This window comes from Lissotriton helveticus, chromosome 6 (genome assembly GCF_964261635.1).
Source record: "Lissotriton helveticus chromosome 6, aLisHel1.1, whole genome shotgun sequence".
Lineage (NCBI taxonomy): Eukaryota > Metazoa > Chordata > Amphibia > Caudata > Salamandridae > Lissotriton > Lissotriton helveticus.
In genome coordinates, this window is record NC_136067.1 from 946,559,642 (window position 1) to 946,577,939 (window position 18,298).

The 18,298-nt window shown below is 46.1% G+C and overlaps 1 protein-coding gene across 8 annotated transcripts in view; it reads left to right on the forward strand.

Moving 5' to 3' along the window:
- The window catches only part of LOC144763210 (uncharacterized), a 473,214-nt gene extending 455,687 nt beyond the window's left edge, over positions 1-17,527 (forward strand). For all 8 annotated transcript variants that reach the window (XR_013596185.1, XR_013596184.1, XR_013596187.1 and 5 more), the window contains one exon: positions 17,314-17,527. The gene's annotated coding sequence lies outside the window, so the exon portion shown is untranslated. The remainder of the gene's footprint in view (positions 1-17,313) is intronic.
- Positions 17,528-18,298: the final 771 nt, after the last annotated feature.

Consider the following 18,298-nt stretch of genomic DNA (forward strand, 5'->3'; position numbering starts at 1 on the left):
CACAGTCTTTCATTGATGGCATTCACTACAAGTGGTATCGGATTACTCTTGATCTCCCTATAATTATGGCGATCTGCAAGTTGACGTTTGATTTCACTAAGATAGTCTACCCGATTCATAATCACCACACTTCCGCCCTTATCGGCCTCACGTATGACTATATTAGGGTCATCCTTGAGGTTTTTAAGGGCTTTTCTTTCAGAGTGAGTTATATTAGCTCTGGTTCCAGTATATAACTGGTTCGAAGTGTCAAGTTTATACAGATCTTCTGTGACCTTCTTATAAAAGGCATCTATATTAGAATGATATCTGAATGTTGGAATAAATTTGGATCTGGGATGAAGGCCACTGTCATCGGTTATTTCTTGGCCAATACCAAGTTCTGTCATTAGAGCGGGAAGATCAATCTGTTCCTCCTAGTCAATAGTCATGAGGCAGTGAACAGCACGGATCGAGGCAACAGTATGTTCGCTCTCACTCAATCGGTTTGTTGGAGTAGCACTACACACAGCTCTATTGGAAAAGAAATCCTTCAGTTTTAAAAGTCTAATAAACTTAAACAGGTCAATGTGTACATCAGCAAAATCTCCCATTTGAGTAGGGCAAAAATTCAATCCTTTACTCAAAACTTGCATTTCAGTAGTATCCAGATTTTTATTAGATAAATTTACAATTTTCAACTCTTGTATACCATCAGTATCATTTGTCAAATCAGCAGTATTGACTATTTCTTTACTTTTACAAGCTTGTCGGTTTTTCCTACTGCCTTTCCACCTCCTGCCCCCCCTCCTAGTTTTGGCTGTTCCCTTTTTTGTTAAAGGCGGCTTGGCATTCTCAACTTTGCCAGTTCCTTTTGGAACGACGAGGAGCCCTCGCCTAGAGGGACCTCAGATGTAGTAATGGAGGAGGCGACACTGCTGGTTGAGGAAATGGAGATGTTACTGACTGACTGGTTGTCCTCACCATCATCCCTTTCTTCCCTAGTTCTTTTTTTATCCTCGGCCACAGAGAGATTATCAAATTTCTTGGCAAAAGTGTAGATACTACCGTCCTTGTAGTCACGGTCATCTCTCTTGATCTTTCGTAGTTTCTTTTCCTTAAGGTAGACTTGGTGATTATCCATTACTTGTTTCAAAATAGTGAAATTTTTCTCAATTAAATCCTTCTCCCCCAACTCACCAATCTCTTTTTCTATTTGCTCAATCTCCTCCTGTAGCTTTTCACCCTTTTCTAACGAGTGTTTAACAAGAATTTTCATCATGATACATGAAGGCTCCCTCTAAATTACTCTCCCATTCTTTAAGTATGTTTTCACTCAAGTCCTCAAAGGTGGGGAATATGAGGATCCTCAGTCCCCTAGGGACTTTTCCATTCTCAAGATATTGTGTCAGGGTCACCCCATCCCACCATCTACTTAGCTCCAATTTGCGTAATCTCTCTAATTTTAGGAAAAGGCTCTTTAAACTTTTTTTGCCAGGTTGTTCTGGGGCAGGTGTTACCCTAGGATTGTTGGGTCCAAACAGATTAAGTGCCATCTCTTCACGTCCATCATTGTATCTAGACATGATATAATATCAAAAAATGTCCCGGGAGGAAAGAGTGCTGAACGATCCAAATAAGGTCCAAAGGAAAATGTTCCACAGCGGATCAAGCAACCAGCACCTCTAATTTCCAACGTCCCTTAAAATAGTCAGTCTTGTTGTGCTGACAACCTCCAGGACCTGCTGCGGTTCTGTCCCACTGGAATTCCAGATAGAAACTTTGGAGAAGAGTGGAGGCAGCACCAAGCACGAAGTAAAACAGTACCAGAGTTGTATCAAAAAATATATTTTTCTTTTTATTTTTGTATTTTCCAAGTGCATAGGACAGCCAACGCGTTTCGCTCCCCGACCGTGGGAGCTTCGTCATGGCTGAAAACAATGTGAAATAATACACATATATTAATGACATATACTGACATAAAACAATCACAGCAAAAAAAACATACAAGTTTTAAAAACATCAGATCAGGCTTTCGAAAGGACGACACAACACCTAAGGAGACCACAATAACAATCCTACTATCTTGAGGGCATGTTACCCCAATCCGAGATATACATACAGCAATGATGGTACAACATGGTAAATACAGTAATCACATTGTAAGGCGAAATAATATACAACCATGTATTGCGTCTAGGATTTAAGAAAAGTGGGTCAGTGAGAAGAGTGGGGTGGGGCAGAGTTCAAAGGAGAGAGGGGGGGGAAGGAGCTAGAGAGGAATACAAGTAAAAAAGGCATTTAAATAATACTAAGAAAGATATGGAATGATAATCAGTTCTAAAAAATACGCAAACGACTAGGCCCATTTATTCGAGAATGTGTACATTGTATTTCTCACCAAAAGTACTGGATGGTTAGTCTAGCTGTAGCGCAAAGAAGTTGACATGAATGTATCTTCTTCACTGCAAGTTCTGCGCACTCTTGTGAGTTCGCCAAACGGAATATTTCTAATTACCGAATTAGTATGCGCACTAGACGCATGTAGTACGGAATTACAGGAAGTTTCCTTCCGGTAGAGTTTACTTTGGACCCGACCGTTCTGTACATAGAACGTAATGTCCAAAAAATTCATACTGCTCTTGTTATGTGACATGGTGAGCTTTACATTGTAGGGATTATCGTTAAGGTAGACAAAATAGTTGGTTAGTTCCTCAGCAGTCCCTGACCACAAACAAATCACATCATCGATGTACCTCCCCCAGAACACAATATGATTGGTCCAAGGGGAGGCACATCGAGCCCAGGCATGCTCCTTCTCATACCATCCCATAAAGAGGCATAAGAAGGAGCAAACCTGGAACCCATCGCAGTACCACTGGTCTGCTGGTACCAGCAGTCATCGAAGAGAAAGTAGTTATTAAGTAGAATGAGGTCAATCATCTGCAAAATCATTTCGTTCTGTGAGTAGAGCTGGGCATCCTCTCTATGCAGAAACGATTGGACTGCTATTTTCCCATATACTCTGTCAATACACGTATAGAGACTGGTGACATCCAGTGTGACAAAACTAAGGTCATCCGACCACTCAAAATCATGGAGTTTGGTCAAGACATCCTTGCTATCTCGAATATAGGAAGGGAGACTCAGGACGTATTTCTGCAGCTTCAGGTCTACATAGTGGGAAAGACCTTCGGTGGGTGAGCCCACCCCCGAGATAATGGGTCTGCCAGGTGGAAACCCCTCTCCCCCCTTGTGAATTTTAGGGAGGATGTATACACAAGGGAAGGAAGGGTGGGACATGTGTAGAAATTTGAATTCATTCTCCATAAGTAGGCACGAATCCTTCCATTCACACAGTCTTTCGTTGATGGCATTCACTACAAGTGGTATCGGATTACTCTTGATCTCCCTATAATTATGGCGATCTGCAAGTTGACGTTTGATTTCACTAAGATAGTCTACCCGATTCATAATCACCACACTTCCGCCCTTATCGGCCTCACGTATGACTATATTAGGGTCATCCTTGAGGTTTTTAAGGGCTTTTCTTTCAGAGTGAGTCTTGGTATTGGCCAAGAAATAACCGATGACAGTGGCCTTCATCCCAGATCAGGTCGGGTCCAAAGTAAACTTTACCGGAAGGAAACTTCCTGTAATTCCGTACTACATGCGACTAGTGCGCATGCTAGTTCGGTAATTAGAAACATTCCGTTTGGCGAACTCACAAGAGTGCGCAGAACTTGCAGTGAAGAAGATACATTCATGTCAACTTTATTGCGCTACAGCAAGACTAACCATCCAGTACTTTTGGTGAGAAATACAATGTACACATTCTCGAATAAATGGGCCTAGTCGTTTGCGTATTTTTTAGAACTGGTTATCATTCCATATCTTTCTTAGTATTATTTAAATGCATTTTTTTACTTTTATTCCTCTCTAGCTCCTTCCCCCCCTCTCTCCTTTGAACTCTGCCCCACCCCACTCTTCTCACTGACCCACTTTTCTTAAATCCTAGACGCAATACATGGTAGTATATTATTTCGCCTTACAATGTGATTACTGTATTTACCATGTTGTACCATCATTGCTGTATGTATATCTCGAATTGGGGTAACATGCCCTCAAGATAGTAGGATTGTTATTGTGGTCTCCTTAGGTGTTGTCGTCCCTTCGAAAGCCTGATCTGATGTTTTTAAAACTTGTATGTTTTTTTGCTGTGATTGTTTTATGTCAGTATATGTCATTAATATATGTGTATTATTTCACGTTGTTTTCAGCCCTGACGAAGCTCCCACGGTTGGGGAGCGAAACGCGTTGGTTGTCCTATGCACTTTGAAAATACGAAAATAAAAATAAAAATATATTTTTTGATACAACTCTGGTCCTGTTTTACTTTGTGCTTGGTGCTGCCTCCACTCTTCTCCAGAGTTTTTATCCCAGATAGGGTTACTTTCCATATCTCAAGGCGTACAAAATGTAATTTCTGCATGGTTAACTATCCTCCCGTTCCAGATTCCCCAAAGGTATGTGTAGTAAGATGCATAAAGAGCCATGAGACGATGACTGAGGATGCCTGTCCACACATAGAGAGAGACCTCCTGATAGCCCCTGAGGAAGCCATTCTAGGCAGTCTCTTCATCCACTATCGCATGATGAGTTGGATGAGTCAAGTGGCTGGCATAGAAACCAAATTGTTCGGGGCACACTCTACCTGGGGCTATGGCGTTAAAGGCGTTCTCTCTTGGAGACCCTTTAGAGAATATCCTCAATACAGCAGTCTGGTCTTCAGGCTCTACCTTTAAACGGTTTGATTTCAAACCAGTCCAGCTTCTGCCTTCACTGTTTGTGGATAAACTTTAAACAAGCATAAACCTCGCCTCTGGTCCTGACATAGAATGTAAAATGTCCTAGCTATCATGACGGAAAGTATAAATTCTAGTAAGAACACGAAGGTGAGGAATAACCCACAAGGTTAATTTACTCTCACCCAGATATGGAAGAACCATGTTAGTATGTGTTAGACCTGGCATCATTGGTGTGGGTCTCCCCTGTATTTTTTGCCTTTGCCTCCTGTGTTTTTGCTGTGGGTTGGACTTCGTTTTTGCTGGTCTAGGTGCTTTGGGCACCCTTGCCACTGCTGTTCAGTGCCAAAGTGCAAGTGCTCCCTTTGTAAAATGTTGTTATGGTTTGGTGATTCCATGATTGGTATATTTGACTTACTACCTAAACAACAAGGAGCTATAGAGGGATAGTTTCAAGCCAGATCGCCCTCCACCCATCAACTATTCAAACAACAAGAATCGGGGCACTTATTTCTCTTTATAGTAAGACCAGAGTATTCACCTCGACCCAACAACTGTTTAAAAAATGATACAGTTTAATATGGTCCACTTTGCCCGGGGTAATAAGTTAACTTAAACAGGAATCACGAAACAGGTGTATGTCAGACCATTCACAACCACACATCCACTGAACATTAGAATATGTGTCCCGCCCCAAAAAGGTGTGAAGAGAAAGTGCCTCACGTGGGCACCACAAGAGGAGCTACTGGCAGGTTCTCACCAGATTTCCCAGGTAATCATTATCATCTGCAACTTTCTCAAGAAAAAGTGTATAGTGTCCAGATAAGCAAATGTGTAGAGGTGTACTTGGTGAAAAAATCACTAAAAAGGAAAGGAAGAAAACCAGACCTGGTGAAGTGCAAGAGACAGAATTGTCTCAAACCAAGATTAAAAATGAGCTAAGACTCACATGACCCTTTAATCTGAAATCGAGAACTTGCCCTTTAAAACCATAGCATATTATATACCTGTTCTAAGTAGGCCAAAGTGCAAGTGCTCCCTTTGTAAATTGTTGTTATGGATTGGTGATTCCATGATTGGCATATTTGACTTACTAGTCAGTCCCTAGTACAGTTCACTGTGTGTGCCCAGGGCCTGTAAGTCAAATGCTTCTAATGGGTCTGCAGCACTGATTGTGCCACCCACATAAGCAGTCTGTAAATGTAACTCAGGTATGTCATTGCAGTGCCTGTGAAACACACAAGATGATGGACGGAATGCTGCACAATGGCAAAACATTCACCCCCAGTCACAGATCTGGGTTTGATCCATCGTTATTTTGCTCACCAAGCCACCCCAGTTTAGACATGGCCGTAAGCAAATCAGTCTTGATCCTGTGCCTCATGGGAACAGTTCAGACCGAACTGTCAAACCATGTCTTCCCTGGACCAGAATCAAGCATCCTAGGACCGGTTTCTGGCTATCAGCCTTCATCAGCCAGGATAGCTTGACTCCAGTGGTGTAGTGAGCACGGGACCCACGTCTGGGCATACCCTTCCCACATAGGGTGAACAGCAAAACACACAAGATGATGGACGGAATGTTTCACAATGGCAAAACATTCACCCCAGTCACAGATCTGGGTTTAATCCATCGTTATTTCACTCACCAAGCCACCCTAGTTCAGACATGGCCATATGCAAATCGGTCTTGGCCCTGTGCCTCATGGGAACAGTCCAGCCCAAGCCCGAGCCAGTGAGTATGCTGATCAGCCTATAGAGGAGGTAGGGAATTTAGATGGACAGCTGGATGGGCTATTGTGTCTGCCTGGGGGAGGGTACTTTCCTGAGGGGGCAGCAGTGTCTCTTCAAAGAGGTTGCCTCCAGCAGAAGCTGGAAAACAGGGGAAAAAACAGGATGCATGAATTGGAGATCACAAAGCTTAAGCTGGGTAAAGAGGACAGGGAGTTGGCATTTCAGAGAAATTAGCCCTGGAGGAGAAAAAGATGCTCTTGGAGCATGAAAGAGGTTTGAGGGAGCTGGGTCTAAAGGCAAAGAGGATAGAGTCCAATCCCATGGTGGCAGCGCACCATCAGTGCCTGGAAAAGGGAAGGTGTACACCCCCAAGGAGTATTAAGGAATTTATGAAGCATGAAGACATTGGTCAGTGGCTTAAAGCATATGAGGTAGCAATGAGATCCTACAGAATCCCTGAGAGAGACTGGGGAGCAGGGTTGTGGAACAGCTTTGTCGCTGAAGTGAGGGAAACGTTGCCCACGGAGGATCAGATGTCCTATGCCCCCATGAAGTTAGCCTTAATAGGGAGGTATGGTTTGACCCCAGAATCATACATGCAGAAGTTGAGGACTTGTAAGAAGCTGGAGTCAAGCACTTAGGTGGAGTATGCCTCCTATTTTTGCAGAACACCGGAAGGATGCGTGAAGGGTAGGAAGGTAAATGATTTTCAGGGGCTCTATGATTTGGTTGCACTGGAGCACTTGTCAGATAATTGTTTTCCAGAGCTATGCCAGCACTTGATTGACAGTAAGCTGATTGACCCCAGAAAGCTGGCTGTGGAGGCAGACCTCTGGGTCAGTACAGGGGTCCAAAAAGGTCATGTGGGAGACTCCGCCAAAGGTGGGCAGGGTCCTCAGCAGAAGAGTGGGGGGGACAAGGGTAAATCGAAGGAGTTCCAGAAAGGGCCCCAAAGTAATTCCCAAGGGATCCAAGGGAATGGTTCCCAGCCTTTTACTGAGAAGAAGCCATGGGTCCCTACAGGTAAGCCTGGCCAGAAGGGCCCCATGGCATGTTGTGGTTGTGGTCAGGTGGACCACTTCCAGGGGGATCTTAGGTGTCCCAAAAAGGTTACCACCGCATCCACTGGTGCACCACCTAGGGAGATGGCTAGTGTAGCCTTGGGGGAGGAATCGGGTGCCCAAGAGGGGTGGGGTCACGCAGAAATGACCCATGTTTCTTTAGGCGACAGTGAGATGGCCAAAAGAGCTCATCTGCCTGATAACACTAAAAAGTAAGGGCAGTGGGTGGCCATCCATGACCATAGTGTGGAACCACTGAGAGACACTGGAGCCAGGGTGACAGCTGTCAGTTGTCAGCTGGTGTCTGAGGAGCAGGTGGTCCCCAACACATTTTACCCAGTAGTTGCAGCTGAGAACCCCGAGTGCCTCTGCAAAATGGCACCGGTTCCCTTTGAGTGGGGGGGGGGCTCAAGTACCTTGAAAGTAGCTGTGAGGCCAGCCATGCCTGTTGACAGTCTGCTAGGCAACGATTTGGAGACCTCCCTTGGGAAAAGGTAGAGCATAAGTCTCATTTGGAGATGTTGGGTCTGCCTGAGTGGGTGTGTGTGACCACTCATTCTATGGCAGCCGATAAGGGCAATCAAGAGGACCTGGAGCCTGAAAGAGTGGTCCAGGTGCCTGCCAGAAAGAGAAGAGGCAGGGGGTGTGGGTAACCGGCCCCCGAAGTTCCCATGGTCCAGGAGGAGGCAAACCTTGAGGGGGATGCCTTGGAGCCTACAGGGGAACAAGCGGCTGAACTGGGAGACCTGGCTGAGCTCACCCATTGGTGGCAGGAAGGGGGACCCTCCAGGGAGGTATTCTGCCCGGATAAGCAGAAATGCCCTTCTCTTGTTGGTTTGCGGCAACAAGCTGCAAACCAGGCAGCAGGTGATCAGTCTAGATCACATTAGATTGGCTGGGAGAAGGGTCTCCTGTATAGTGAGCCTAAGGTTGCTGAGCATGGGTTGGCCCATGTGCTGGTGGTACCGCAGCCCTTCAGAGCCTTCCTACTGGGTCTGGCTCATGATGTGCCATTGGCAGGCATTTGGGGCAAGACAAGACCTTTGAAATGCTTGTCACCCACTTTTATTGGCCCCAAATGTGTAAGAACTCTGACACTCATTGCAGATCTTGCCAGACTTGCCAAGCGAGTGGCAAGAGTGGGAGGAAGTGTATGGCTCCTCTCGAACCTTTCCTGTGGTCAGCACCCCCTTTGAGAGGGTGGGTATTGATATTGCGGGGCCTCTGGATCCCAAGACAGCCATGGACAACAGGTTCGTCTTGGTGGACCATGCCATAATGGTACCCGGAAGCCATCCCTCTATGGACTGTGACAGCCTGTGCGATGGGTCATGCGTTGATGGGGATTTTCTCCCGGGATGGGTTCTCCAGAGAGGTGGTGTCTGACCAGGGTACCAACTTCATATCTAAGTATGTGAAGTCCCTGTGGCAGGAGTGTGGTGTTACCTACAAGTTCACCACTCCTTACAAACCCGAAGGTAACGTGCTGGTTGAGAGATTCTGCCAGACGCTGAAGGGCATGATTTTAGGTCTTGATGAACCCATGAGCCATAATTGGGACCTTCTCGTACCAGGCCTTTTGTTTGCTTACAGAAAGGTCCGCAGAAGTCCTTAAGGCTCTGTCCATTTGAACTCCTGTATGGGCATCCTGTAAGAGGACCTCTTAAGTCTGGTGAAAGAAGGCTGGGAGAAAGCTCCCAGTAAACCCCCCTCCCCCCGGATGTATATAGCTACATTCTTGGCCTTCAGGAACCAGTCTAAGTACTTCAGGCAACTTGCTTAGGCAAACCTGGAAGCCAGCCAAGAAGAAATGTAACGGTTGTATGTGTCAGGATGTAGACGTTGCGCCTGCCCAACGAACTACAGTTCCCAGCAGGACCGGGGGTTGAACTACGTTTCCCAGCATCCTCTGCGCCGATTGGGATATCCTGGGGCGGAGTTTGGCGCTCGAGGCTTGCGATTCTGACCGTGAGGAGGAAGCGGCTGCTCCTCCTCGAGCCCGGCGTTCTGATGCTGTTTTCCGGAGTTGTGAACCTCGTCCATGAGGTTTGAGACTGGTGATTATAAGCCCTGTGAGCTTTTACGCTGGCTAGCGTATATGTTTGAGTAACTGTTTCCCGTGAATTCTAACGTGAAGCGCGCTGATATGTTTTTGTTGTCCTCGCTGCTGCAAGGAAAATAGTAGTACGATTTGTGGGAGGCCATATTACTAGAGAGGCTGGCTGCTTCGTTGTTTTGTGCAGAGCCAGACGCGTTGTCACTGAAGTGCAAGTGGCGGAGTGCAGGGGGGGATGAGGACCTCCGCACTACCGGCACGAATAATCATTGTTGGCCACACAACCTTGGATAGGATTGAAATTACCAAAGCGGATGTCTGTAGTTGAACCTACGTCATACCGTGTTTGGATTGATTAATGACATTTGACATGTATTTGCTTACTGTGTGAAGGAGCCATTTACACTAGCGAATCTAAGGAGTTTTTTGTGCTTTCAACAAAGAAACTTTTGGGCTTCGTTTTCTTTCAAGGAGGAACTGTTTCCTTTTACTTTATTACTTTGAGTGCTTTACTGGATTCCTGGACTCGCTTCTAGAGTTGTGGAGGGAGGCTATAGGGTAGGTTGCTGATACGCAATTTCTAATTAGGTGACTGGTGCTAGGAGGCACATGTTTAATATTTTCTCTTGTGTTGTATAGGACAGAAGGAAGGTTGGAGAAACTGCGGTATTGGGCCGGTTCACAAAGCATACAGGTGATTTCTAGGCTCTGCTGTAGTGAGAATTACATGAGTGTAGTGATTGATGTATTACTAACCATTGCCTTTTGTTTTCCAGTTTATTTTTCCCTGCTGCCCCTTCCCTTCTTCTCTTTTCGGGTTTTTCCCCTTTTGGGGTTTTTTCCCTCGCCGTATCGTCTGACCTCCCTGTGTATACAAACTTCAGGGTGGTCGGAGGGTCCGGAGGTGGAGCATTGTTGCTGCGTGCTGATCCTGCGGAGCGTGAACCTGACAGTATGATCAGAATGGTGAACAGCCTTTACAACGAAACTTTTACAACGCACTACCATTATGACGCAACTTTTACAACGCAAACCATTACAACGCATAGCGCTGGGGGTGCTCTAGGATAGGGAATAGGTTTAATGTACTATCCAACACCTTCCCTACTATCCACGGGGACTGGAGTTGGAATAGTAAATTAAACTATTCACTATCAGCGCCCAAAAGCATTATGCGTTGTAATGGTATGCGTTGTAAAACTTACGATGTAAAGGTAGGCGTTGTAAAAGTATGCGTTGTAACGTCATACATCCATCAGAATGCCACTCTGATCGAGTTTCAGCCTGGCCAAAAAGTTTGGGTCATGGCCCCAGTGGAGCCTTGTGTGCTCCAAGATAAGTGGACTGGGCCATTTGAGGTGGTGGAGCACAAGAGTAAAGTCACCTACCAGGTGGACTTGCAGTCTCCAAGGAACCCTTTGTGGGTCCTACATGTGAACCGACTTAAGCTACATTAGGAGAGGTCCGAAGGGGGCATGCTCTTAGCGACAGATGCTGGAATGGAAGAGGAGACTGAGCCTCTTCCTGACCTCCTGCCTGCGAAGGAACATGATGGGTCAGTGGACGGTGTAACACTCTCCCCTGCCCTGACTCCTGAACAGCAGAGTGACTGCTGCCAACTCTTGGGACAGTTTGCTGCTCTGTTCTCCCTGACCCCTGGTGTCACTCAGTGGTGTGTCCTTGAAGTTGACACTGCGGACAGTCCTCCTGTGAAGCATAACATTTACAGAGTGACTGACAGGGTCAAGGCTTGCATCAAGGAGGTCTCCAAGATGTTAGCACGAGGGGTGATTGAGCCCTCAAACAGCCCTTGGGCCTTGGTCTCAAAGGCTGCCGCACTCGGTGCCACGCCAGCACTCTGGTTCTGTGTGGACTACCAAGCGCTAAATTCAATCACCAGGACTGATGCACACCTCATCCCCAGAGCTGAAGAGCTCAGCGAATGGTTGGGAGCTGCCAAGTACCTCAGTACGTTTGACTTAACGTCTGGGAACTGGCAGATTGTCCTAACTGATGGGGTAAAGGAGAGGTCAGCATTTTCAACACAAGAGGGGCACTACCAATGCTGGGTGATGCCCTTTGGGTTGAATAATGACCCTGCCACCTTTCAGAGGTTGTTCAACCAGGTGTTGGCTAGACTGGAGGATTTCAGTTCCCCCTACCTGGAAGACATTGCAGTGTTCCGTACCACTTGGGAGGAACATCTGCACCACCTCTGGGAAGTGTTGAAAGCTCTGCAAAAGGCAGGCCTCACGATCAATGCAAGCAAGTACCAGATCGGGCAGTGTTCAGTGGTATACTTGGGACTCCATGTAGGGAGCGGCCCGGTGGCGCCCCTACCGGCCTAATTTATACCATTCTGGCTTGGGATCCCCCAGACCCAGACAGAGATGAGAACCTTCTTAGGACTCACCAGGTATTATAGAAGATTCGTCAAGGGTTATGGCTCTATTGTTGCCCCCTTCACAGAGCTGACTTCCAAGAAGCAGCCCAGGAAAGTGAACTGGACAGACGGCTGCCAAAAAGCTTTTGATGCCCAGAAATCTGCCATGAACATGGTGCACATGCTCAAGGCACCCAACTTTTCACAGAGATTTGTGGTGCAGACAAATGCTTCAGAGCATGGTATGGGGGCTGTGCTCTCACAGCTAAATGAGGAGGGCATAGACCAACCTGTAGCCTTCATTAGTAGGGGTTACCTCCATGGAAACAGAGGTGGACTGCGATTGAGTGTGAGGCATTTGCTGTGGTCAGGGTGTTGAAGAAGCTGAGGTCCTACTTGTTTGGGACTCACTTCTGGGTTCAGACCGACCACAGGCCCCTTAGATGGCTGATGCAGATGACGGGTGAGAATCCAAAGTTGTTTGGGTGGTCCATTTCCCTACAGGGGATGGACTTCATGGTGGAAAACCGCCCTGGTACAGAACACGCCAATGTTGATGGTCTGTCCAGATTTTTCCGCCTAAGTGAAGAGAACACCTAAGAGGGTGGGTAGTTCTCCCTCCATTTCAGCTGGAGGGGACACTGTTAGACCTGGCATAGATCTCCTCTGTATTTTTAGGTTTCGTCCTGGGCGTTGCAACTGCGTAGCAGTTGCTCCTCCCACGGCGAAACCTCATGATCCTACATATGGACTTTGGTTCCGCCTCTGTCTCTCATTGGCTAGCTCCATAAATGGAGGCTAGCCATTGGGAGAGACAGAGGCTGTCAATCACGCTTTCCTGTGAAAACGCGATTCGGGGGCGTTTCTCGGGCTTTTTTTAAGTCCCGCCCCTTTGTCCTGGGCCGCGCTGTCATTGGCTGCCGGCCGAGACACCCCCATGACGTCATTCCCCGGGCCGCGCTGTGATTGGCTGGCCGGCCCGGGACCTGACTTGTTTCTATAGCCGTCTAGGGACAGTCTGGCTTTCGATGTCGTCTTGTGCGCAGAGCCTCTCATGAATAATTGCACCGGGCAGGTCAGACTTCTGCAGCAGCATGCCTCCGTCAATTTATATCCATTGCTGCTCTTTACTCGGTTTACACAATGTCCTGACAAACCGGGTGCTGCACAGCTCTCGCCTGCTTTATGCAATATATATGTCCTGAGTGGCGTGTCATCCGTTATCGAAGGGCCCGTGCATTTTGCAGCAATTACAGTAATTGCCCACTGTCACCCCTCTTAGTGCCCGCTGGTTAGACTGCATTTGCATCTAATTATCCTGTGTCCCGGGCCGACTGTCACCGCCTGCGAAATGTCCGCCTCCCGGGGATTGCACTCAGACAATGGCCCGTGCAATTTCCTGCACAGACAGAGCTGGGGAATGGTTGCAGTCTTCACAGAAGGGGGAACACACAGAGGGCGACTCACCGCTGCCGTTTCCCTACCGCCACAGTCTCTGTTGCGCGGGCCGCTTCTTCCGTCTCCGTGCGGCTTGTTCTAATATTCCCCTGAAAGCAGTAATACAACTCTTACTTAGAGCAGACAGCAAGCAGATTAAAATAAATTCTACAGAAGCATCGCAAGCAGGTATTCATGACTGCATGTAGGCTAGTTGATTTGACTACACTGGCCCTAAAAAGAGGTACTGGTTGTTTCATAAACTCTCCTTAGACATTCATCTGGCAAGGCACTTTTAACATGCCCCGTTTGAGTACAGAATTGTGGTCATTATAGACTGTATGCTTAACAAAGCTTTTTCGGCTTTTCCCAGACTAACTCCGGCATAGAAATGTTTGTCTTGACTGGATTATGCTACCTCCTTTAACATAGCCATATTTATTTAATAAACGAATCGGCAGGCTTCAAATGATTTGAAAACAGTCCACTAGATATAGATTGTGATAGTCAGCTGCATGATTTTATTAAGTCTCCTGAATGTGGCTTACACCAGCACAAGTCAAAAGTCATTTGTAGAATTCTAATCTTCATGTAACAAAGCCATCAGGATTGAAGACAATGTTGCCCTTGTGGGTGGGTTCTAAAGTGTGTCATCGACATTTTAAATCACAACATGATTAGTTGCGGTTTAATCGCTTCTTTTTTTTAAATGTTGGCTGTTCAGACATGACTTCAAGAACCTACACCTTCCTTCAAATACGGAAAATTTTAAATTACTGGCAGTTTATGAAGATTCTAAAAACTTGGCCCTTTCCACAAGCCTTATAAATGAGTATCCAGTGTTGGTCCCGGGCCTGTTCCACCTGGAAATTCCCATTTCATTTTAGCTCTGGTGATCAAAATTATTTGGCCCTGTGTTCTGAAACGACTCATGAGTGCATGATCCACGTTAAAAAATACATATAATAGATCTCTTTTGTGGATTTGACCATATGTTTCTACAGCAAAATAAACGGTGGTCAGTTTGTAGATAAGCATAGCTCTGCAAACGGATTGTTCAAAGGCACTAAATCTGTTTCTAAACTGTTACCTCGTACAAATAGGCCTCTAAAGCGACCATTCGTTTTTTAGGTTTCGCCTTGTCGGCGGGCGGAGTGAGGCTCGGGCACGAGCAGGAGCCGAAGATCCCGAGCGAACCCTGCTTTGGAGACTGCAGTGCTCGGAGATAACTAACCTCGATGCTCACTTTCCATGGTCAATGAATTCAGTCTGTGGTTCCATTCCATACAAGTCTTGTTAACCAAGCCGCTCATGAATGCATTGATCCAATTATATCTTTCCTGATAAGTTCTGTGGGACAAGATCCTCATCCAAACGATGCTTAATGTGGACAGAGGGGAAGTGATTTCGGGCAAATTGTATTCCAACTCACTAGTCACTACTGCCTCCTATGCAGGGAAACTGCCAGGCACTTCTTACTGATTTTGACTTTATTTAGTACCCACTTTTACTGTTTTACATGACTTTTTTTCTTGTTGACCTCAAGCTTGGTGATTTTTAAGCCATCCCACTCGCACATTGTCCACTGACATCGAAAGGAATGGCCTGGGAATGCTGTAACTAAAATATAACTCTTAACCTGCCGATCAGGTATGGAACCCTGCAATGACTGTGGTCACGTTGTAGCTCAACACCTTGAGCTAAAATATTTTTTAGTGAGGCAGAAATGTCCTTTGTCAGATGCCCCACCCTTGCCATTTGGAAGTGCTAATAGTCACAGGATCTGTCCATCTCCCTGCAATCCACCACGAACAGCTTCTCATGTGTCATACTCAGCGCCACAAGTTCTTAAATTGTTTTTACAAAAAAGTGCAGGGACCTACATTTTTAGGTTTCGCCTGGCGAAAGCTGCGCACCGTGGCTGGTTCTGGGTGTGTGTGTGTGTGACTCTGGGTGTGTGTGTGTGTGTGGTAGTAATTGCTGTCTGCTGAGCTCGTCCGTAGGATACAATAGGTCTCACATTTGCGAGAGATTAAGCTAATGGCAATGTAAATGACAATGCCATTTATTTATCTGTTTTCAAAACCAATACATAAATACAAATTTTGTCATTAACAAAGCCAATAGCTCTAACTTTTCTAAAGGCGAAACCATTGCATTGTAAATGCTTGTTTCTCTTTGCTTCCTGTGTTTTTGCTGTGTGTTGGACTTTGTTTTTGCTGGTCTAGATGCTTGCGGCACTTTGCCACTGCTGTTTAGCGCCAAAGTGCAAGTGTTTCCTTTGTAAATTGTTTTTATGGATTGGTGATTCCATGATTGGCATATTTAACTTACAAAGTCAGACCCTAGAACAGTGCAGTGGGTGTGCCCAGGGCCTGTAAGTCAAATGCTGCTAGTGGGCCTGCAGCACTGATTGCGCCACCCACATAAGCAGCCTGTAAATGTAACTCAGGCTTGCCATTGCAGTGTCTATGTGCAGTCTGGTACTGCGACCTGGCAAAAGCACCCACTTGCCAGGCCCTAACCTTCCCTTTATTTACATGTTAGTCACCCCTAAGGTACGCCCAAGGTACCCCTGTGGGCCAGGTGCGGTTTATGTGAAAGGTGGGACATGACCTGATGTGTGTGGCATGTCCTGATTGTAAGTCACTGACAATTTCGTTTTTCACTTTTGCAATAATACTAGTTCCCATAGGATAGGATAGAATAGGGAGATTGCTTATAACATCTTATAACCATAACTACCCCTGGAAACAAGGTAGGAAAATAAACTTTGATATGCCTGAACTCAGAATGTTAAGATGCATGTTTTAGTGAGGGTGATTTTTACATTCTACAATCAGGGAATTGTAAGCGCGCTACTCACCCGTGAGGGTCTCAAGGCGCTGAGGGGGGTGGGGGTGGGGGGGAGGTGGGGGGGTTGGTGCTCCGTTCAGCAGTGAGCCACTCTGTTCAGCCGAAGAGCCCGGTCTTCAGGGTCTTCCTGAAGGTGTTCAGGGAGGGGGCGCATCGGATGTCTGCCCGTAGCTCATTCCAGGTCTTGGCTGCAATGTGGGCAAACGATCTTTCGCCTGATCTGGCCCTGAGGATGCGTGGGGTTTCAGCCAGTGCGAGGTTGGATAAACGCAGGTTCCTTTTGGGTATGTGGAAGTTTATTCTGTGGTTGAGGTATATGGGTCCATTGTTGTGCAGGCATTTGGAGGCACGAGTGAGAATCGTGAAGGTGACTCTTCTCCACGGGAAGCTAGTGGAGTCGCCGCAGGTGTTGGCTGATGTGTTCGTGCCGGGGGGATGCCGAGGACGAGTCTGGCCGCGGTGTTCTGTGCTTAAAAATACAACTTTTGGAAAGTAGGTATATTTTTTTGCCTAACCAGCCAGTGTGCCTCTGCAAGGATGTGGATTGACTGTCTGGCTTTGGAGTAACTGGCTGGATAGGTGCAGTGGCTCTGGAGAGTCTGATGAGTCAGGGCTGGCCTGAATAGACCTGGGCTGCATTTAGAGTACGGGAAGGAGATTTCCTTTCTCCTGAATGGGCCTGGTTTGCCTTCCACAATGCTGCCTCCACCTCCTGCCAGGAAGCTGCATCAGTGAGGACAGAACTGGTTTTGGCTGGGCACAGACACACTCTGGCTTCAGAGAACAAAGATATTTATTGTACCTACCTCTGCCAACTAGAGGCCCCCATTTTTAGCAGTATGTTTTACTCTCTTGATACTGATTCTGTATAAGAATGTCTTCTTGATACTGTGTAGTTTTCTTACAGCATATACTCCTAGTTATTAGCTTATATTGTTGGCTATAAACTTGGCTGTAATCATATTCCAGATATTGGTTCATTCATCGCCATTCTTCTCCCTAGGATTTGATGGGTAAAAACAGGATTGAGAACGTCTGCAGTCACAGGAAGAAAGAGGAAGAGGAGATAGTGACAAATGACTATGGAAATATTGTGGAGCCAAATGATTGCCCATTGTTGAAGTTTGAACTATGGCTTTTTCTACAAGGGTTGTGGGAAACAAAGTCTGCTGTAAGGTTTTTCTAGTGGCTGCAGTAATAAAAGTGAAGAAATAACGGCATAATCCTCACCTTTGCGTCCTTAATAGAGATGAAACTTTCTGGTACGATAGCTAGAAAGTTTTGCATTCTAGTAGTCACAATACACTCCTTACACACAAAAACACAGCTTAATATCAGCACTTGCCACAAAACAAAGAAAGGAATATGTAAGAAAGAAAGGAAGGCATAAATTACAAGTAATCTTCATTACTCCCAATTCTAATCTTCCTCATCACAGTCCTTACCTGTTGAACAGTAATGCCGACCTCATGAGACAGCTTTCTCAGACTAATTTTTCCCTTACAGTATCTCTTCGGAGTTTACTATTGAGCCCTCCCCTTCCCCTTTAAATAACAAAGCCAAAACTGGCACTTCCTGTACTATCAAGTTCGACTGTATTGAAGAAATGGTGAGATAGCAACATTTTTGGACTGTGATGAGGAAGTTGGGAATCAGGAGTGATAAATATTACGAGTAAGTAAAACAAAATTACGTACCTGTACACTGTGGTTGTCCAGTATTGATATCTTTTATAGATTCACATGCTTGAATCTTCCCCCTCGTCATGGTGGGAGTCCCAAGACAACAGTAAAATAGCAGTAATAAAGTTTAACATTCAATTGCCATAGAAAATCAATAGCCTTTAGCAACCTATTGCCATTGTTTTAAAACATCCAAATTTCAACCAATCAGAGCATAGACCGTAGAGTCATCCCCTGCAGGGCCACCATTCCTCAGATTTCGAGCATGAGTACAATTAGAGAAAAAATGGAGGGTGAGGATAAAGA